Raw genomic sequence first — 23,406 nt, forward strand, 5'->3', positions numbered from 1 at the left:
ACACCATATGAGGGTCTTATAGGTACTTATGATAACTTTTTACTTATTTGTAACACGTTTTATATCTGGTGCAAAAAACCCCAAGAAATATGAATTAGTTTAGATGAATGTACACTGTGCCCAAAGCATCTTAATAGGTGAAATTCTTTATGACAGCTTCCAAATGATGCGTTAACATTATTAAAACAACACATAAACAGCTTTACTAGAGAAAGAGCTGTGAAAGTGAACAAGAAAAGTGATTCCTCTTCTCGTCGCAGACGTTCAATGCCTTTTATATTTTTTGCAATATGAAATATCCATTTTCCTGTTAGCCATAAAAGCTCAGGTTCGGTTTAATCCTTTTATCTGAACCGAATTGCTCCTCCAAATAGATTTTACATTCTCCTAATGGCTTGCGCGATGTATGGTAACCACCAGTAGCCATTATAACAAACGATAAGGCGACCTAGTAACGTAACGCAGATCAGTGCCCCTAGCCATCCAGATTATTTGCTTGAGTTATGGGGTCTCCGGCTGTTTTTGGCGTTTTGGGGGTTAGAGCTTCTCAGATGTGATGAATTGGAGCTAGAGGAAGATGTCTTATAGTGCCTGTTAATAATTGTCAAGGGTAGAGTAGACGGGTAACCGAAGGGTGATATTTTTCATTGCTTAGTTAGAATATTAGATGGAATAAAAGTAGTGGTTTTAGGAAGAGGGAAAGAGTACTCAGGATAGAATGATCAGGGAATGAATTCTTGCCATTGATATTCAGGTGGCCCCAGAGGGCCAAACTTGTTCAGGTTTCTTTTCATATATTGTATAGAAGTTTGCACTTGCTGGGAAGTCAATAAAGCTTTGAATTTCAGACAGCTATTTTTGCAGAACTACACTTCACCCACCATTACATAGAGTCTAGACGCAATTACCTCTATATTCCCTTACATTCATCCTCTATGAATCACTAACAATGTCCATTCTTCTTACTGTGAAATTGGAACCTTTTGTACATTTCATGTATGATTTTCTCTTTCAACAAAAAAATAAAGTTAACACTACATAAAAAATTAGACTTCTATTAATCGGAGTACATTCCTAAACCCTTAATTGTCACTGTAAAGGTTGAATGCAATTGCGTGGAAGCTAGAATGTAGAAAGGCATTTATAATGAAAACAAATCATTACAAAAAGATGGTTATAATGGAAACATAATCTAATTACAAATAGTTAATTACAGGGATTTTTTGTGACATTATGCCACAGTATGACATACCTCCAGTTTCACAGCTCCTCCCCTATGTGTGCCAGCAACTGAGGCTGAGTACCGGGATATGATGTCATATCCTGGTGCTCAGCTTTGTAGGCACGTGCGCCATGAGGGAGCACCGAAAGTGAGGTATGTAGGAACATAAGACAAAAAAGAAGAGGGAGAAAGGTAAGAGATGAGGAGAAAGAGGAAAGATGACAGTGAGAACGGGGAGTGATAAAGAGCAGAAATAATAAGGTGGAGAGTAGAAACATAAAGAGAAAATGTGTAAGGGTAAGCGCAAATGTGCGTGTGGACAAGTGTGTGTGTTTGTTGATGCAGACATTTGCATGTGTGTTTCTGATTATGTCAGCATGTTTGTGTGTGTCTGGGTACATTAGCATGTGTCTCAGTATGTTAGTGTGAGCATCTCTGGGGTGTGTATTAGTGTGAGTGTTTAGATGTGTTAGTGTGTGTCTGAGTACATTAGCCCATTTGTGTGTGTATGTTAGCGTGAGTCTGTGTGTGTTAGTGTCTTCATGTATTAGTATGTGGGTGTTATAGTTTGAGTGTCTGTGGGTGTGGGTTAGTGTGAGTTTTTGTGTGTGTAAGTGTGGGTCTGGGTACATTAGCGCGTATGTGTCTGGGTATGCTATTGTGAGTGTCTGTGTGTGTTAGCATGAATGTCTGTATATACGTGTTAGTATGTGTGTTAGTGTTTGTGTCTGGTGTGTATTTGTGTTATTGCGAGTGTCTGGGTGTTTTAGTGTGGGTGTCAATGCATGTGTGTATGTGTTAGTGTGCCTGTCTGGATGTGTTAGTTTGTGTATGTTAGTATGAGTGTCTGGATGTGTGTATTAGTGTTATTGTCTGTGCTTGTTCGTGTGAGTGCTCCTCCTTAGATCAAGCTCTGGATCTTACTTTAATATATGAGGCCACTCGGAAATCATTCAATTTTTCTGTGTTGCAAGTCGTTATGATGTCATGATGTCACCTTGACATTGCACAATATACCTCTGTGTGGGAAGATCGAAATAAGTCTACGCCAGTAGCTTCCAAAAGAAACTGTTTCAAGGTAGGAATAAGGGGTTGTGGAGGGGTTACCTGGGGGCTGTGTGTGTTGGGGGGTCACATTTCCCAAATCCTGCATTTTACAATGCTATACACATAATATGCTTATGATTTTTTTTCAGAATTATTAAATAAGTAATATGCATACCTCCCAGGGGCATTCCCTCTCTAAAGCCCAAATCCCATATGGGACATCATGTTCTACAAAGGTGTCAACCTCTGGGATCATAAAAATATATGATATATATTTACATATATTTGTAGGATTATATTAAACGATTCACTAATATTTTAGGCGAAGGGAATCGTTATTTGGGAATAATGCCAGAGGCTAGAAATCAGACAGAAGTCCGATTTCACTCTGTTACAAACTCAATAAACTTCAGACCTGCAGCGACATTATTTATATTTGTTCAGGGCTTGTAACACACAGATATGAACAGTTCTACATTACCACGATCAATTGCCAATTAACTATAAATTCAGTTTTTATTTAAGGTATTTTTCAGCTTTACCGGAGTGTAATTATTGGTCCGTTTTACACAGTATAACACAGCAAATGACCTTTTATGTGAATGATGGTTTTTGGAATCAAGAAACATATGAAAAGATTGTCAAATGTGTAAAATAAAATTCTGATTTATTATTGCCTGGTTATATTCTTTCTGCACAAACATAAAGCATTTTATGGTGTTTCTGCACACCATTTTTTAAATAACTTTTTGTGACGTGAAGGCAGTATCTGGTTTCCCTCTTAAGAGACCTCTACAGCGGACACCTCACCAACCCCACATCTTCCAGGCCTCCACGTGGACAACGTAGATTATGAAGCACTATTCATCTTTCTAATTTCATGATTCCTGATTAAAATATATCATTAATTAATAAAACATTATCCATAATGTGAAAATATCTACGTTTATATACGTTTCACCTATAAAAAAAGATTTTCCTTCTCATCTTCTCTTTTCTGCTACATTTGTAGGAGACTGCTGTGCGCTCTATTGTATTATTTAAACTGCGGTCTGGCCCTAGATTGTTTGTCGTAATACCTTTGCACAGCTGTATAACTGTATATAACCTCTAGTGCTAGCGACTTGGGCCCAGTTCTGCTAATACCGGTAGGATTCAGGAAAATTGCTATATTTTCCTCTGAGAATGACCGTTGGATTCCAAGACAGTCGTCACTAAGGCATCATGGGTATTGAAAGCAGGTAATCATAAATAATAGCAAGGATGAATTATGGCTTATAGTAGAAGTAATGTTTTTGTTTAACATCTTTTCTTGGTTTGTTTAGGAACAAAAAATGTCAAGTAGGTTGAACATCAGTGGAAATAGCGAAGGGTTTTAGGTCTAGGGTTTCAGTTCTTTCCTTTGGCTTACTGGCGTGTAGTTAGCCAAATCGTCCTTGCTACTCAAGTTTTTTTTGGGTGCCCCCAAGTGGGTGTGGCTATATTGCAAACTCCTACCCTTAACAAACATAACCATTCAAACCACTCCCATTTTCTATGGCAACCACTCCACCTCTTTGGACTCCCCAACCTAACACTCACACTCACACAGTGCATGCTTTGCCCCAAACAACTTTAGTGCCATCTTTGCCCCCAAACAACTTACTAGTGTCATCTTTGCACCAGAAAAACTTACCAGTGTCATATTTGTCCTTCAAACTCACCAGAGTCATCACTGTCCCCAGCTTGTCAGTGCGTTTTTTTTTTGTGTGCAAAAACAGTTCACCAGTGCCTTGCTTGTCAGAGACGTCTTTGTCAACTTGTCAGTGCCATTTTGCTGTATATGCTTCCTTTGCCCCCCAGCAGCATTACACAGCATGCGTCAGTGACACCCAGCACTCTGACTTTAAAGATGCCGCAGAGTGGGAGAGGTAAAGATGTAGCTATTACTTTTTGTGCTTGAAGCAAGAATTGAAATTTTGCCCCATCCACTATATTTTTACAGAAAAGTAGATGAATAACAAGGAAAATCACGTTATTGGGACTGCAGAGAGTTGTACGCGCTACGCAGCAGATTTGGCGCCAGGATTTTAAATGTCTGTACGAGCAACTCTATTGGTCGCCGGAAGGGGCCTCCTCTGCCATCAACCAATGAAGTACACTGGCACTTTATTGGTTGATGGCAGACGAGCCCCCTGCCGGCGACCAAGAGAGTTGCTCGTACAGACTTTTAAAATCCTGGTGCCGCAACTTGGCCCGGGAGAGACCAAAGGTCTGTACGAACGACCAATAGAGTCCAGGACGGGACCGGGGGGATTAGTAAACGAAGACAAACACACCATGTTCGGTATTTGAGCTGGACAACGAAAACGCACCCTTCATGTTCGTTTTCATGTTCCCCTGAATACGAATGCACAAGTCTAGGGCTTTGTATATCATTATATAATAATAGATTAAAGAAATTATATTAATGTAAACAAATATACTTAATTTCCCTTAGAGAAGGATTTGGAAATACAAAAACACTCAACATAATACAGAAAGCCCTTAAAATTAAAAGATTCGACTCTTATCTGATACTTTTGGGTTTGAGAATTACTTACTATGCATCAGATTTTAAACCTGTCTTTATGATAAAGATATGGAGAGGCATGCGAGGCCTCTAAGACACGTCTATGCAGTAGATTATAATTCACAGAGTGTGTGTACAATGAATTGCTTCTTGCAGTTCTGTTTATTACGAGACCCTTGATTTGTTTATAAGAGAAATAAAATCCTCCTTTATATTGATCTCAAGTGTAGCTTACTGCCATGCTATTTACACAAGGGCTTTGCATGGAGTTATTTGATTATCTTTATAGATCTTATAGCAGGTACTCAATTTTCTTTCCCTGCTCCTTGTATTGTCTTACACCATATTAGTTCAGGAACATACTTGTATTATCATTAACGCGCAGCCACATGCCAATATAACTGACAATATACTGATTACAAGGATTCCAACCCATTCAGCACAGGACATAAATGTTTGCAGCGGAAGCCAATTTTTCCACTTTTCTCCAGCCAGGTCATTATGTTATTACATTACATTTATTTCTAAAGCGCCAGCAGATTCCGTAGCATTATTACCATAGGGTACAGTGAAAATGAACAATGACATTCAGAAGGGCCCAGTGCCAGGTAGTGGGCCATGAGCATTCCTGGGAGATCTCTGGGTTTTGCTGCCTCTCTGGGGTCACCTGGGGAAAACTCTGGGTCGTGGGAGCGACGTCACGGCCCCCTTCCTGATCAACAGGAAGAGCGCATCCTGCTATTGATATCAGTGGGACCGCCAAACTGCATCCCATAGGGAGGGTGATGTGGAAAAGTCAGTGGCCTGAAGAACTCAAAGGAGAGCTCAAGTCCATGCCAAGTGTAGCCAGATGCTATACATTCACTTGTTTAATTCGAGCATGCTGAGTAATTGTACATGAAAAACCGGGCTCTATGCAAGGAAGAAGGGAATGGAATAGTATTAATATTTTCACAACCATAGAACAGACTACGTTTTTCAACAATACTAAAACTTGCATACCCCCCCTCTCTTTCACCCTCTAAAAGAACTGGATAAAAAATGTGGGCCCTAAGGAATTTAGTAATTGAGTCAAATTGTATATTTGTGTATATTGTGTATAACCTTTGTGTATATTCTCAATTAAAAAAGTTTTTTTTTTATTAATTGGTCTCTCCCTCTCTCTCTCACCAATAGAACTGTATGCAGGATTTGGGGAAAGTGAAAGATATATGTTAATACCAAAAGGAAAGTAATAAATTTTCCCCTTTAAAGCACATCACACTTTGGCTTTCTCTCAGCACCATTCTGTACTAGTACGAGGGTCTAAAGCAAGTATTTGCACTGTTTTCTGGCTATATGAACCCAATTATGTTTTTTACTATTCTAGCAGCAGAACATGACTCATATTTGTTAATGCTGAGCCAAGCGGTACCCCCAAGCCCAGTACTCTTAGTTTTTATTGTCACCCTGATGAATGCTGTCTCTCAAGTAGAAATGATTATACTTCCGAGTATAAATATATTCTGAGTTATGTGCTAGAGCTCAAGGGTAAGATATCTACAGATAAATGAGCTGTCCCTTATCAGAGCAAAAAATATCTTGTTTCTTAGGCGATTTAAATAATTGCTTTTGATGTTCAAAAGAGCAGTGCTGAGCAATGTAGAAACATAGAAGGAATGTCTGGGGCAGACATAGATAAGGTGGCCAGACATTGCCTTTTGTGAAGAACGCTCATGAAATAATAAATGCAGGGCTGTGTAGCGCTAAATGCTGGCCTGCTGACGTTAATGCCTTTAAATTAAAGAAGAAGACCTACCAAAATAAATCTTTTCCTTTGCGTTTTAAATACATCATCCTCTAAAGGATCTGTAGTGTACCGTTGAAGAAAAATAGATTTGTATTTTTTTATTGTTGTATCCCAATAAACATCATTTGCTCGCAAACGTTAGGACTGCCATTGGAAGCAGTCATTTGGACTGTATCGGATTCAAAATTAGTTTTCAAAAATAATTGTTTTTTTCTTTTTTTTTTTTTTTAAACAGTTCTAGTTTTTGCATGCCAGAGGGAGAGCTTTTCTAGGCATGTAGTTGCTTCCAAAGTGCTTTCCCCCTGCCAGGTGAGTTCATCATAATATCCGTATTCCATACCGAATGAACAAAAGCCTTAGAAACAGGCAATAGACAAAATAAGAAAACAAATTACCTTTAGAAAAAAGCAAAACATTAAGATCAATTAAAACCTAACTAGACTAGAATATTGGTTCTAATGCATAAACTACTTATTTGGCCAAACTCCATACATATACATATTTTAAGGAGCTATAAAACTACTGGCAAGAGGCTATGACCGCGCATATGAGAGTAACAAGAAAATGAGGGTTAATTGGACAACTAATTACAGCAACTGCTCTGTGTGGCAAGATCTTCCACTTCTAAATGTGAGTAACGCAGGATGCTATCTCATGGAGATGAATATTATTTTTTCTTTTTCATTCTGTTTTAATTTAATTTTTGCAAGCCTGTTTACCTATCAACAGTCAACAACATGTTCTTTTCAGAATAAAGTTGCTCTAACACTCAAGGTTCAAGGACAAAAGTCCCTCTCCATGCCCAGATTGGCCATCTGGCAAATGCCCAACGGGCAAAAAAAAGCAGCGAGCGACTGCACATATCTAACCATTGGCTACCACTACATCATCAGATGGCCTTCTTGTGATCAGAGGTCCGGTCCTGCATCCTCTCTTTTTTGTTAAAGTTACTCATAAAGGGTTAAATGTCTTTTTTTCTTATTACAGGTACATAGTTTGGAAGCTCAACGATGTTCTTTTGGTTTGGTGACACTGTATTTATGTTAGGACCCATCTCTACTGGGATTCCATAATGTGAGACGTGAGTACTAAAGCCTCCCGTTTATTAAAAGTATGAAGCTTTAGGTTTGGATTTGGCGTTTGTAATTTGTTCTTCTCCGTTTTTTTATATGAACACCGACTGCCCTGATAAAAGCATCGTGAAAAATGTCTAAGCTATTCTTGAAAGATCAATATGTAGACAGAACATACATGGATATGTATAGACACTCATACACTGTTGTGTTTGAGTGGTGTATTGTTCATTTGCTTACTTGCATGCATAACAGTTCTAGGATGCTTCTTAAGACCTAGTAGATCTTGGTAGCCAAGGCTTCCCATGATGTCTCAGACGTCAGTACAAACATCAGGAAGCAGGTTGGCTTGTTGTGAATAGAATATAGGCCTGCTCACCGCGTACGGGAAATCAACGTTCACAATATTCTGTTTATGGAATGTTAGCTTGTGCTTCTAATTCTAAAAGGCTATGATGTCAGCTCCAAGATTAGTCATCGGGATCGTACACTCCGGAGACCGAGGAATATTCTGCACAATACTAATTGTTTAGTTCACATCTAATATTATACTTTAGCAATATATTGACCCATTACAAATACTATATAAATACAATGTAAACTAAATACATGGTATATCAGTATTTTAAACATAGTATATTCAATTCTCTTTCTTCTGGAATAACAAAAATATTCTGACTTCCAAAGCAGTAAATACATCTGGAATAATCAAAAGAAACTTTTCCAAATGTGCTTTCTTTTAGGTTGAAAGTCTGGAGGGAGTTTTCTAGCACATTGTATTAGAAATGTTGCCATTGGGGAAAAAAGACGTAACCTATGCTTCAAGCGGTTTTGTAAATTGTTGTAAATTGCTAGCTTTTTCATGTGTAGTAAAAGGTCATGCATTAAATGGTTTCTTTGATATTAGGCACCACAACATATATCTCAGCAGGTCTTGTACATCTCCAGTCTGAACACAATTACATTCACACCCAACAGAAAATTAGTAGTTGATTGTAGAATTTAATGTAAGGAACAAAACTTTGCAAAGAGAATGCATTTTCATTTGGGGAAATAGTATTTCAAGGCAAGACACAACAATAATAAGAAGCCACAACAGGCAAATCACATCCTCAGTCTCTCGACTACATGGAAATCTGGCCAATTCCATGACTAATGACAATAAATTAACTGTACTGTTGTATTAATAAATAATATTTAGAACTCTCTCTCTCCTTTTTTCCTCTCTTTATTATTCTATTTTATTTCCCTCTTTCCTCTTTCCTTCGCTCTTTCGTCTATCTCCCTCTCTGCCACACACATTTTATTTTTCCTTTTTTCTTTTCCTCTCTTTTTTCTTTCTTACTCTCTCTTTCACCCTCTCCTTTCCTTCGCTCTACGTCTTTCTTGTTCTCTCTCTATTTGAGTCTCTATCTCTTCTTTCATTGATTCTTTTCTCGCTGTCTTCTCTCTCACTATCCCCTTATCCCCCAGCACACAACACTATCTGGTAGCACCTCCCCACTCGCACAGCACCCTCCAGTAGGCCCTTTCCATCCTAGATAGACCATTCAACGCTATGTGGCAGCCTGTTCCCCCTCCATCACACAACACAATCGGGCAGACCCTCTCTTCTTTGCACGCTGGGTAGAGATATGGTTACCATACTTCCCACAGAGATGTGTTATTTTGTAGTGCAATATCTGTCTTTCACAACCACAAGGTTCACTAGACTCAGGTTCCCTACCAAGATTCTGGCATAGAAAACATCTAATATCCCAGCTGCTATGGACCAAATCTCTTCTGACCAAGCATGGTAGAAGCTATGGATTGCAGCACCAGAAACACAAGGGACACTCTGCAACAAGTGTCACATCTATGTCAGATATATGAGTTATAGGTTCATGTTCAGGATCTTCTCAAACAAATGCTATGTGCTTTTCTGATGCTCCATATTGATCTTGTCTGAACATTTCATTGCCAAGTCTGAAAGGCTAATGAAATTCCCATCAACTTAGCAGCAGGACTCTAATATAAATCAGACATCAGAATCTAGTTACGGGCAGGCATAAAGCTTTATTACCATGTGACGTTTCTCAAGGTCCCAATGTTCCTTTTTCATGACTTCTTAATTCCTGTAATTCTAGAGACTTTTGACACTAAGTTGTTTACACACCATAATGCAATCATAATTTTAGTTCTACAAATACTAGCTGTTATTTATGACCAATGGAAATGGAGCATTTCCATTTTGCTGACATTAAAAATGCAAATCTCTTCATGTCTCTTTACTGTCGGTGTGAGAGCAGATCAAGGGGACCAGGAAAGGTGGACACATTGTGTATCATTTTCAGAATGTGACCTCACACATTCTATAAATGGTAAGATGTTAGGAGATGGAAACATACATTGAAAATGCTAAATGTGGTGCACTCAAGTTTATTTAAATTATTTTTAAAAAAATCTTATCTATTGCTGCATGCCTGATCGAAGACATATCTGAGTTAGGACAGCTACAATATATTCTAGAATATATAAATGAGATACCTGGTATGTGACTACAGAGACCTGAGGCATTTGGTTGCCCTATGCATGGACACTTCTGAAGCTACCTTATTCTAACAGCCCGACCGGTACCAATAAACAAATCCATAGTTTCTCATTGTTGGAACTCAAGTACCTCCATAGGTTCATGTTCAGGATCTTCTCAAATAAATTGAGAAAATGTAATTTCTTGTAGGTGTCCTAATTAAAGAGTCACATTTGCTTATGTGATAAGCATACCTGGGAACTTCTGGGCTCTGGCTATCCGGAGCCTTCCCTTGCGCGACGCGGCCAGGACTGCACACTGACGTCGGTGGGCGGTCCCATGAAGTCAGTGAGCGGTCACACTGACGTAAATGGGAGCAGCAGGAAAACCCCCCATTTAAAGGAAAAATGGGCGGGGATCGGGGCGTATCAAGACCCTGCTCACCCGACAATCTCCGGGTCAAACCCGGAGAGTACCCAGGTATGGTGATAAGAAACAGTTGGGTGCAGTTAGACTTGAGACCCTCTGACATAGCTGACATAGCACACCCAAACATACACGCTTTCTATAAGTATTCTTTACCAAATACTCAGCAATACCTAACATCATATTTCAGTTACTACTTGCGAGACATTTCCATTTGCTGAATTCCCTACCTAAGAAACAAGAATTTCTTAAAACAGCCCATAAAACAAGATATGGCAGTTCTGTGCTACAAAAACGGAAAAAATGATTAAACTCTATTTCTATTTTAAGTTTAAAATAATCTTGCTTTTTGAGCAAAAGAATCATTTTAGAAACAGTGGGCAAATGGGTTTTTAACAATTACCCTTCTCACTAGTAATCTTGATCCTGGCACATATGCAATTACTGAAAAATACACTCATTATCCCAATGGAGTATATTTTTTTTCTTTGTTTCAATGGGTCAAATATATAGAACCCAATAACTCTCTGAACGTATCCTAGACCTAGAGAATATCTCAGCTCTTTGGATTAATGATCCAGCAAATAATAGACTATGTAGTAAAACAGGTCCATGGCTTTGGGTATCCTGGCAGGTATTACCAATTCTTTCTGCATTGAAGGGTTTTAAACTTAATTGACCTCAGTAGGTGCTCTCACTTGACAAAGGCTGAATGGAAACAATGAAGAGGTATTTTAAAATGCATTTAACTGTAATGTAAAATACAGAAGGGCTCTCTTTGGATGACAATTAAACGTCCTGACGTAATTGTCCTTTTATCTTATGAATAGACCTTCTAGATTGCACAAGAATAAGAAAATTTAGTAACACAAAAAATGAAATCATTTATTTCCAGGAGGTCACATTTTTCTGTATTTCCAGAGTATTTTTTTCTCTCCTTCAGTTGTAATCATGATGAATGACTTTTTAAGAGACGTTAAAGTACTTGAAACAACTTTGTCTGAAGATGAAAAATACAAATCAATGGATGTTCTGACTACCAGCCTTTAGAATGATTAGACTGGGCAATTAGCTTCTGCCGATGAGCAACGGGCCGGTAAGAGTCTGTAACTTAAGGTAACAACTGAGACAAAGAATAACTTGTTTAACCATTAAAGGGACATTAACATGAAAAATCATTATCCTATTTAAAATTCAGCACAGAAGAAATGGATGGGAAAGGTAGGTTCCTGTGACTTTTCATGGAAAACATAACTTTTACTATAGGTAAGACGTTTTGATGTATTTCATATACATCTCCGTTATGGGTTACAAAGATTAGTGGAAACATGAGGAAATTAACAAAGAAAAATAACAGGTATAAAATAAGAGAGTGAATAAGTGGTGGAGAAGGCGGAAGGAGGTTAACAACATAGACAAAGCTTCCAGTGAGGCCCAGACTGGGCCGCTGCCCGATATCACGCCATGCACAGTAGTGTGTGTCCACCAGCTGGATATGCCCGGCAGAATGCCACATGATCTTACAAACATTAATTGGGGGTACAGAGTGTTTGTTCGGCTGAGTATGGACAGTGTGTTTGAATTCGCGTCACTTCGGATGAAAATGCTCAAGGTGTTCGGGTTTACATCAGTTTAGTTAAGGGTAAAATTTATTAGGATGTTGTCAATTTAAATATCATTTATTGGGGTTTATTCTATCTAATCTATTTTTAAAACGCTGCTATTTCAATTTATCTAGAACATTTCTCGGGTGGGTATGATTATATTGGAGGTGTAAGGAAGGCAGTAGGCTATTTATTATGGGAAAGCAGAAGAGATGTGCCCTGTTTGCCCATCTTTTTTGCCCCTCTTCCCTATAATCCTTTGTTTTCTTTATTTATTGAACTGACAGCTAAACACTTTACATTAAAACCACACAGGAGCAGGATGGATTTCTTCAATTGATGCTCCAAAAAGAAGTATTCCTAAATCTATTTTACATTTTTACAAGCAGCTTTCTAGCGAGCCCCTTACAAAAAAATTACTGCAGTTTTTCTGAAGTAATACTGCAGTTTTTTGGACATGAAAAAACTGCAATACTGCACTTTTACTGCAGTATTAATGCACATTTACTGCAGTTTTACTGCATTTGTACTTCACTGTACTGCAGTATTACTGCACATTTACTGCCCTTTTTTTTTACTGCAATTATACTGCATTGTACTTCAATGTACTGCAGCTTTATTGCATTTGTACTTCCGTACAAAAATAACTGCAGTAAAACTGCAGTACAGTGAAGTACAAATGCAGTAAAACTGCAGTAAATGTGCAGTAATACTGCAGTAAAAGTGCAGTATTGCTTCAGAAAAACTGCAGTAATTTTTTCGTAAGGGCGCAATCTAGAGTTCAGCACATTTCCCACTGATCCACTGAGCTCCAGTATCAGAATGAACTCTGGTGATACGGGATTTTCTTTTAAACCAAATGTAATGTATTTGAAATCAGTCTGAAGGGTTAAAAATTTCCATTCACTCACAAGGTGAAGCAAAAAAAAAGCAAGCGGCTGGAGATTAATCATGCTTGTTCCAGTCTGCTGGTAAAGCCATCAGATTTCACGTCACATAATCTCCCAGTCAGTTTGTGACAGAGGAGAGTGAGAATTTTTACAGGTAAAAAGCCTGACACCTACAACGCTTGACTGAAGCTATTCAGTGTATTGAAGACTCTACGATTACTACGATGTAATGATAGACATGTTCTGTGTGCAGTTTGGGGAGACTGCTTTATATAGTCTTCATAAAATGATCTCTCTCTGTCTCTATAAGCACATATATATAGTGACAGGTTGGTCCCGTTGCCATCTTCAAGGTATACACTTTGCCATTTGGATATGCTTTCACTGTGATTTATTCTATATATGGGCTTTAATTCGGGCACCCAACAAATAGGGATAAATCAAAGCCTACGATAGTTTGGAGACAAACTAAACAAACATTTTCCTTCCTAGCACACTTGCAGGATATAAAGACATAGCGAAGATCTAAAACAGGGTTACACATAGCACCGCGTTACACCCCCCCCCCTTTTATCTGGAAAGAACAGAATTTGCTTTATTAGCTCTTTTCAGCCATGCATAGAGAGCATGTAGGACGTGTTCCTGGCATCCATTGGAGGAATGGGTAAAAGGACTGTGAGTAACAGGACAAAAAAAACCGACAATTCACATCTTAATAGGAGAAGAGACTCAAATACTCAAGTAAAAGTATTTATATAAACGCTATAGACTGCAATTGCTTTTTTCTCCATAGCAGCATCCTCCATGTTAAAAGATAATGAATGATGGATCCAAAGAGAATGGAGCCAAGCAACATTCTCCATATACTCCACATTACTCCATATCAATAGATATACCATTATTAATATACATTACTCAGCATGCATCTTAATTAATTACAACATTCCCAAGTTGGACTACCGGAGGAGAGGTCCATCTGGCACTAATTACTAATGACCTTAGGAATGTTTTACTGAGCTATAGAGATCCATAGAAAGGGTTAAATGGTATGTGAACGCCGGCAGATTTTGAAAGCACTGAAGCCATTCTCTGCTTATTCCCTGAGAGTCATTTCGTAACTTTTTTGTACAAATCTTCACAGATACTAATTCTGAAGTTGTCCACCTTGAATAAATCCTTCCCTCGTGATTTCAACTTCAGCAAGCTCTGCAAAACACCGAAGTGTAATGGCCAATGGCACTGCCAGGGGATCATGAATCACTGCTGCCCAAGGTAGGGTCAGGATATTTAAGAAACATGCCTCTGCTGGAGATGCAGAGTGACGGATCTCCAGGGAATGACGAGAAGACACCGAAATTCTACTTCTGCCAGCGAAGGATGTTGAGGATCACATCATTATTGTGAATATGTGCTCATACAGATACAGTTCCACATACAGGAGAGATGTTTTATTTAAGCGTTGTAGTGATTTTAGTTATTCAGACGTGATGGTATGATGGTTATATATTGTGAGTTCACGGCAGCATATTTTAAAGGTAGTTCATTCATTTAGATGCTTGTAGAATATGTCTTAATGGGTTATTCGAGCACCATTGGGACCTAAAGGTCATTGTAGCCAAGTGTAAAATAACTAGGACATAAAAATCCAAGGACACCGTTTGCCAACACCTACACTAAAAGAATGGGACTGCACATTTCATGTTTGCTATTAATTAGTAATTTTCTTCATACATATTAGTGACATAGAACACACACATGGGCTACATGCTGATGATGTCATTTGCAGTAGTTTTATTTCCTGTTTTCCATTGATAACCCTGGAGAAGACCCACTATGTTGGGATTGAAACGTTGCAATGTGTATAAAGGTACTCTTTTTACGAAGTAACTTTTGTGCCAAACATTCTGGAATCAGAAATTCATGCCTGAACCATACAAGACATTTTCAAATCCCTTATTGTGGATCTCACTTTTCCTTTTGTATTGTTCATTCTACTTAAAGAATAATTGTTACCTGGACAGTTTTTTTTATATAAATAAATTTTTAAAGCTACCAATAGATTGTATATATAGATTATCTCCTTTCTTCTCCTTTCTCACCTTCTTCAAGGTGGATTTTAATGAATGTTTGCAGGGCCGGACTTGTTTAAGGCCAGCAGCCACCAAATTACATACGTGAGGACACCAGCTTGATACACGTTATGTTTTTATACCCATGCAGCGTGTTATCTGGTATATCCAGCCAGCTGCCCCATATTGCAGCATCCTTATCGGCCAGTGGCCCACTGGGCATTCCCACTGGTGTGCCAGGTGGCCAGTCTGGGCCTGTATAAATATAGGTATTTCATTGGTCTATCAAGTACACTGTACCATACAATTCTCTATTCAGAATAATAGCAAATCCTCTTTAACAGTGATGGAAGACAAGAAAATATAACAGCTCCGAACGGACAGAATATGAATGAAAGTTGTGTGTAGAAATAGACAAAGTAACCCTAAAATTAGGGAGATAACGGCACATGGGTGGAGAGGACTAGAATGAACGGGTTGAATGTAGCACGTACCAGATAATAATTTACCAAGTTCAAAGATATAATAACTTTAGTACCAAAGGAGTCTCATCTGATATGACCTTTACTAATCTGAGCACAGAAGACTGATACAGATGAATAGAAAGAAGATAAAAATTTGTTAGATTTTGATACGTCGTGGCAGTCATTATTAACAAAAGAAACTGCCCAATAAAGAAAGGTTTGGGTGAAGAAGGGATGTAGGTTTCTGCCTGGGGGAAGGAGACATAATTTAATAGGTGGCGTGTCAAGAAATTAAATTTATACGATCGGTTGTGAAAAATTATTACACACATTATTTTTACGGCTACGTTTCCACTTTAATTAGATAACGTTAGACTCTAACAATAGGTTAGCTTAACAGAAAAATATGGCACGTCAGCAGAACAAAAAGATATTATGTGCAGTACGCTTTCTTGTTTGGTCATTTACATTTTGAGTTTCGTTTAAAACAAAATAGGAGATCGTATCGAATCGGAGTTAAAAAAAAAAAAAAATAGTAGTAATAGTAATATGTTTCATATTTTTCCTCTAATGAATTTCTAAAGCAGGGGGAAAGCCCGGATAATTGATACTGTGATATATTCAGTTTCTCCCTTTTTAGATTGCTGGGATAAGGTATGTGTGGCTTGGCTGCTCATGTAAAACGTTGTTGATGTATCTGCTAAGGTTTGAATCTGCTCCGAACAAGTTTTTTATAAAAGCGTACATATCATTTATTAATGGCACGGATGTAAGCAGTGATGCAGATACATTTAACGACGCTCTGAGCATTGCCAGTTTTGACAGACATAACAAGCCTGTAATTTGTTTTATTTTACTATTTTGCAGATGACTGGTCAAGAAAGGAAAGCGTTCTGATAATAGGGGGGAAATAATTCCTATCCTCTCCTTGGGCGGGAGCGGAGTGCTGTGAGCGTAATGAGTTTGGAATACGGGAATCTTTAGAAAATATTATGGGGTCTTCTTTTTTTTTTCTTTGTTGGTTCACAGTTCATACGGCTGGGAGAAGAAGGGCAATCAACTATCTCTCAGTCCCATGGAGTGAGAAAACCTTGCTTTTACCATAATTGATATTGGAGATCTATATTAACATCTATAACATCTCCTCTAGTGTCTGGGACTGAACACAACGACCTCTCACGGCAGAATTCCCTGTCTGCATTCAGTTGTGAATAGACAGGGCAGAGAAGAAGGCTCCGCAAAACACGCAGCATACATATTAGTGATTTTTACAATTTACTTATTTTTGTGTATTAGGTCTCATTAAGTCTTTATAACTTCTCAGGTCCCAGAGAGTCATACACAACAATCTGACTCTTTGAATAAGCACAATTTTCTAGATGTTTAAAAATAGTATTTATTGCAATCATCATCAGCGACGTATTCTGGCCTAGACCTAGGGCAGCAACAGCCCCTCTGCGCATAACAGGGACCCAATTGCACTTTTGAGTGGTCAGACTCCCTGTAGCTCAACTGGTGCTAGTTAAAAGGGAGATCACAGATTGTTAACACCATGGGGAAGGTCAAATCATAAGTAGATAGAATTCCGGTCATCGTCATGCTTTAGAACGGTGGTTTACAACATCAGTACTCAAGAAACAGGCTTGTTTTTGGATGTCCCAGCAATAGTAGCGGTATCCCACTTAAATATTCATTAATTACTTGGTTTCGGCCAAGAATCCACAAATCTCCAGGACCTCTTGCATCCATCGAGGACTGGAGCCATAGATGTTTTACTTTTACTCTAAATTGCACAGGCTTGCATAGGACTCTAAATTACACACACACACACAAATTGCAAACAAAAAGTTCAGGCAACTCAGCATTTCACTACGTGTTCTCAGGTACATTGAGGAAACAGGGCATTGATTCCAAAGCAGACATCGTCTGGTTCATTGTTGAAATTTAATAGGTTTGTCTGGTCCTGCTCTTCTGTCCTTGGCAACATGAAACTGCTGAAAAAATATAATGAATATTTGTATTTTTTTTCCTTATTCTTGCCCTTGACACAGTGCTGGACATTTTTTTTTCTCACAAATGGAATGAAGTATTTTACCAGCAGAATCTGCAGGCGAAAAATAATTCAATTTCTACGTGCTTTTATTAATATTTTCTTTTTTCAAAAGGAGAACGAAATCTTGAAGTCATATGGTCTTAAAGTCATCTGAATGGCTTTTGGTTGGTACCTGCCTGCTGTGTAGAATCTGAATTGTAACTCTGGTTATAAAGTTCTTTTACCAGTGCAAGGTTTATGTTCATCAGCTGTTTCATTAGGTAAGACAGCTGACGTACAAAAATATTTGCTTGAAATATATCTTGATTTCTGATATTTTTGTGTATTTGTCACATTTAAATGTTACAGATCATCCAACTAATTTTAATATGATCATTTTAAATGATAATTTCATTTATTGAAAGTAAAGAGTTAATCAAAACCTACATCACCCATATAAAAAAGTCATTGCCCCTAAACCTAATAACTGGTTGTGCCACCCTTGGCGGCGACAACTGCAATCAAACTTTTGCAATTGCTGGATTTTAGCCCATTTTTCTTGGCAGGATTGTTTTAATTCACCAACGAGGGACGGTTTTTGAGTATGAACTGCCTTTTTAAAGTAATGCCACAGCATCCCAATCGGATCATTGTCCTGCTGCATAAGCCAACTTTGCTTGAGCTTTAGGTCACAAACTGATGGTCGGACATTCTCTTACAGGCTTTTCTGACAGAGACAGAATTTGTGGTTCTATCAATTATGGCAAGTTGCTCAGATCCTTAAGCATCACATCCTAAAGCCCCAGACCATCGCACCACCAACCCCGCGTCTGACTGTCGGTATGATGTTCTTATTGTGGAATGCTGTGCTAGCTCTACCTCAGATCTAATGGGGATTCATGTCTTCCAAAAATGTTTGACTCATGAGTTCATAGAATAGTATTCCAAAAGTCTTTGGTGTTATCTAGATGTTTTATGGCAAATGTGAGATGAGCCTTTTCTTTTATTTTTGGCCATCAGTGGTTTTCATCTTGCATCTCTCCCATGGATGCCATTTTTGCACATGTTATATGTTAGTTTGGGTTCTTTTGTGGCCTTCAGGATGAGTCGTCGTCGTCATTCTTGGAGGACTTTTGGTCGTCCAGCCACTCGTGGGAAGGGCACTGTTCCAAGTGTTCTTCATTTGTAGATAATGGCTCTCATCATGGTTCACTGCAGTTTCAGAGCCTTAGAAATAGATTTTTAACCCTTTCCAGACTGACAGATTTCAATGACTTTGTTTCCTATCAATTCTTGAATTTCTTTAGATCGCGGCATCATGTGCTGCTTTTTGAGACCTTTTTAGCCGACTCCACTTTTCAAGACCGATTCTGTTTAATTAATGTTTAGCTTCAACAGGGTTGGTAGTAATCATTCATTGGGTGTGTCTAGTGAAATTTAACCTAAAAATCAAGTACATTTGGTTATTTGGTTGATTTAATACGTTTTACATTTTAAAAACTGCATTTTGTGTGTACTTGGCTTATTTTTGAAACAGTTAAGTGTGACAGTTATGCAAAAGAAATCAAGAAGGGGCAAATACCATGTCACAGCAGTCTTTGGTCATGTCTTAGATTCAGGATAGCTTTATGCCTATCCCATGCATGGTTAAACTTACTTGCTGTCACTGCTTACTTAGCCTCCACTGCTTCAGGCAACCCTAAAGGGGTTCATGCCCTAAAAAGTAGATGTGACAAGTAGTGTGATAGATATTATACTTCTTAAATATTATTCTTCTTGGTTAACTTTTCTAGTTGACCTACAATTTTGTTTCAGGAATTTATCTAGGTTATATTATAGCAGAGCGTTAAAAGGATGGGCTATTATTATCTGTGTGATTTTTGAATATATATATATATATATATATATTGTCTCCATTAGGGAATCCATGTGGTTCCACTTAGTAGTTATTATTTCCACTAGAAGGTGGTGTTACAATTACTTGATGTAGGTTCTCTTTAGAAATCCATAAGCATATATATGTGGTTTTATAACGCTTAAAGCTTCTTAGCACTGTCAGTTCCCTATTTTTAGCTACCATGTTAATTTGGTTGCACTCCTAACAACAATAAAATTAGCAGCATGACATTTTCTTATGCCTTTTAGATGCCTCCATTATTTATCTCATTTTTTTTTCTTTGTATTTGGAGTGGGTGAAGATGACATAAGTCTTGCCAACGGCTGGATACAGGGGGCGTAAGTAGAAACTACAGGGCCCTGGTGGAAAAATTGCCCCTGGCCCTCCAACTAGTCTGTGCCATCATTGCCCGCAAACCACTTTTCTGTGGATCCCCCCCCCTCAACATACACTCTGGCACACATATGTGTACACACTTATTCATACTCACCAACACACACGTACACATTCACACACTTCATACTCTCTTCCTTTTTTCTTAAAAGCGTTGAAGTGGTGACAGAGAACCTGGAGCCAGTGCTGTATCAACTGCCTTGGGCGGCACATTTCAGGGGTGGCAAAAAACGCCACCCCAAACGCCCATTGAACGCCCCCTGCAAGTGTTTCAGCCAATGGGTGGCGTTGCAAGATCCATTTGAATACCCCCTCTTTTGGAACTGCATTCAGGATGGTGACTGCGGAGAGGGCGTTTGGGGGCACTGCCCTGGATCTCGCCTAGGGCGGCACCGAAGGTAAATACCCCACTGCCTGGAGCTTTTATCTGCATATACTTGGTGTGAGTAAACACTGCAGACTAGGAGACTGTGGACTTCCTGGCTAGTTTGTAGGAAGGAACCCTTCTTTTTTCTTGGTTCAGTAGTAAGGAAGGCACCGTGGAGGGGCACTGTAATTAGGCTAAGGGCTTAGTGTAGAAGGTAAATACAGCACAAGCTTTAACCTTAATTTGTAAGACCCTTAAGACAATATTTGAGCGATAACTTATTTTCTGTATGATAGAGAGAACATTTCAAAGTAAGAGAAAGTTTGAAGAGACCACATTTTTGAGCCTAAGTTATCGTAGAAGAGGGAACCATTTTTCAAAAGCTCTCTCATGGAGCATGGCTCCAGTTTTACATTCTGATTCCATCTAGAGCAGTGGTTCTCAACTCACGGGTTGCGACCCAAAGGTGAGTCGCGTCCAATGTTCCCTCTAATTTTTGGTGGTGTGCGCAGAAAATTTCTCTTGTGCAAAAATTTTCCCAGAGCCAAAATTTTGTGCGCACAATATGCTTCTGCAAATGTTAAATTTAAATTGTTATTCTATATTTTTGGTACAGCTCGCTCATGGTTAATAACACTACATTATAGTGTGATAATGTAGTATTAGTTACACAACAGTATTACTTACTGTAATGTTTTTTTAAAGGTGAAATTCTTACTGCATAAGTAAATTATGAGCGAATCACGAGCGGAGGCTCCAGGCCACATAAAGGATAAAAAAAAAATTGGAAAAAACTGTTGTGCGCAGGGGCGTACCTAGAGTATTTGGCACCTGGGGCGGATCCTGTACATGGGACACCCACACACACACTCTTTAAAACTGCATAGCTTCTATCGTTACGCAAACATTGACCGTGTTACAGCATAACTGCTATCATTATATACTAAGGCAAACATTGACGGTGGTACAGCATAACTGCCATCATTATATACTAAGGCAAACATTGACGATGGTACAGCATAACTGCCATCATTATATACTAAGGCAAACATTGACGGTGGTACAGCATAACTGCCATCATTATATACTAAGGCAAACATTGACGGTGGTACAGCATAACTGCTATCATTATATACTAAGGCAAACATTGACGGTGGTACAGCATAACTGCTAACATTATATAGTGAGGCAAACATTGACAGTGGTACAGCATAACTGCTATCCCTATATACTGAGGCAAACATTGAGGGTGGTACAGCATAACTGCTATCATTATATACTGAGGCAAACACTGACAGTGGTACAGCAGAACATCTATCGCTATATACTGACGCACGCACTGACCGTGGTACAACACAACACCTATCACTATACATTGAGCCAGACATTGACAATAATGCAGTATAACCCCAATCACTATATAATAAGCCAAACATTGATGTGGTGTAGGCCTACCACTTTAGTGTCTGGCCTAGTATTTTATATATATATATATATATATATATATATATATATATATATATATATATATATACACATACACACACAATAAACTCCTCCATCAGAAACCAGTCTGGCCATATATATAAAAGTGTTTTTGTTTTTAAAGGTGTGTGGGGGGGTCATTTTCAGTTTCAGTCAAGTGAATGCTAAATTTTCATATATATATATACACCGAAATGAAAATTCTGGACCTGAAAATTTTAATAAAGATGTGGTTAACACACCAAAATTGAACAAAAAATAGAATTGCTAACAGCAATCTCACTCCTATCATGCTCAGGCAGCCAGTACATGCTGGAACCTGAGCATGATAGGAATATGATTACAGCCTCCCTATGCCATGCTATCCCCCCCCACACACTTACACATCCATGCTATCACACACACACACACTCATTCACAAACATTCAGTTTAAACTACACCCATCACTGTCACACACTTTACTTCACTCTCACAGAATGTTTTCCTACCTGTCACTTTTCCTCTTCTTCGTTATTCCTCTTCTGTGTCCTCTTCTTCCAGTGCAGTGGAGGCGGTGGGCGTGGCTTCAGTGCTGTGCGCCGGGATATGACATCAAATCCCGACGCACAACATTAGTTGCCGCGCGCGTCGCAAGGGAGCAGGATCGGAGGTCTGCATTAACAGACCTCCCGCTCCCTTGATTTTTTTTTAAGACGGTTAGAGGGAGATCCTTGATCCTCGAGCCTGCACCTCAAGCGGCGGACATTACTGTCCGTCTCTGGAGGGGTGCCGTGAACACAACCAGTAGCGGACCGCCCCCCGTTCGGTACGCTACTGGTTGTGCGCACAATTTTTGTTCGTGTGCGCTCCCTCTTAAAGCTATGTGCGCGCGCACAAGCGCACAGCTTAGAGGGAACACTGGTCTCGACCCTGTCTTCAGTGGGTTGCGGAGCGTCAGGGACGGACTGGAGGCATACCGGGAAAATTTCACTTTCCTGGGGCTGCCTTACACATTCTAGCGGCAATCCGCGAGCCGCAGGCTGTCAGGACCACGGTCCAGCATGTACTTTAGTATTACTCCCCGACAGCAAAGCAAGTTGCTTGGTCGCTGTCTGCTCCTAGTGGGAGCTGAATAAAGAGCTGAGGTAAGTATATATTTTTTTTAGTGTACTAATTATATATATATTATCTGCTCTGCTGTCCCTATTGCCTCTGTCCCCCACTAGGACACAGCCCCTGTTACCCCACCAAATTCCTTATTACCCCCACTACAGCCCCAGTTACCCCCCCACAGCCCCTATCCACCATCACAGTCCCTGCCCCCCAACACAGTCCCTGTCCCCTTCTCCCCACCACAGCCCCTATGCACCATCTCAGCCCCAGTTACCCCACCACAACCCCTGTCCCCCCACCACAGCCCCTATGCACCATCTCAGCCCCAGTTACCCAGACACCACAACCCCGAAAGCATGAAGCCATCAAAGCTAAAGCGCCATTTAGACACAAAACACCAGGCCTTTGCAGAAAAACCTGTTGAGTATTTTCAACGAAAGCTACAAGAGATGAGGGCATCACAAAAGTGCCTAACATCTTCTTGTTCTTACCATG

General features: G+C 39.2%; 1 protein-coding gene across 1 annotated transcript in view; it reads right to left on the reverse strand.

Moving 5' to 3' along the window:
• Positions 1-23,406, reverse strand: part of GMCL1 (germ cell-less 1, spermatogenesis associated) — a 91,328-nt gene that overhangs the window by 22,427 nt on the left and 45,495 nt on the right. The window lies entirely within an intron of this gene.

The sequence above is a fragment of the Spea bombifrons genome, chromosome 4 (genome assembly GCF_027358695.1).
Source record: "Spea bombifrons isolate aSpeBom1 chromosome 4, aSpeBom1.2.pri, whole genome shotgun sequence".
Lineage (NCBI taxonomy): Eukaryota > Metazoa > Chordata > Amphibia > Anura > Pelobatidae > Spea > Spea bombifrons.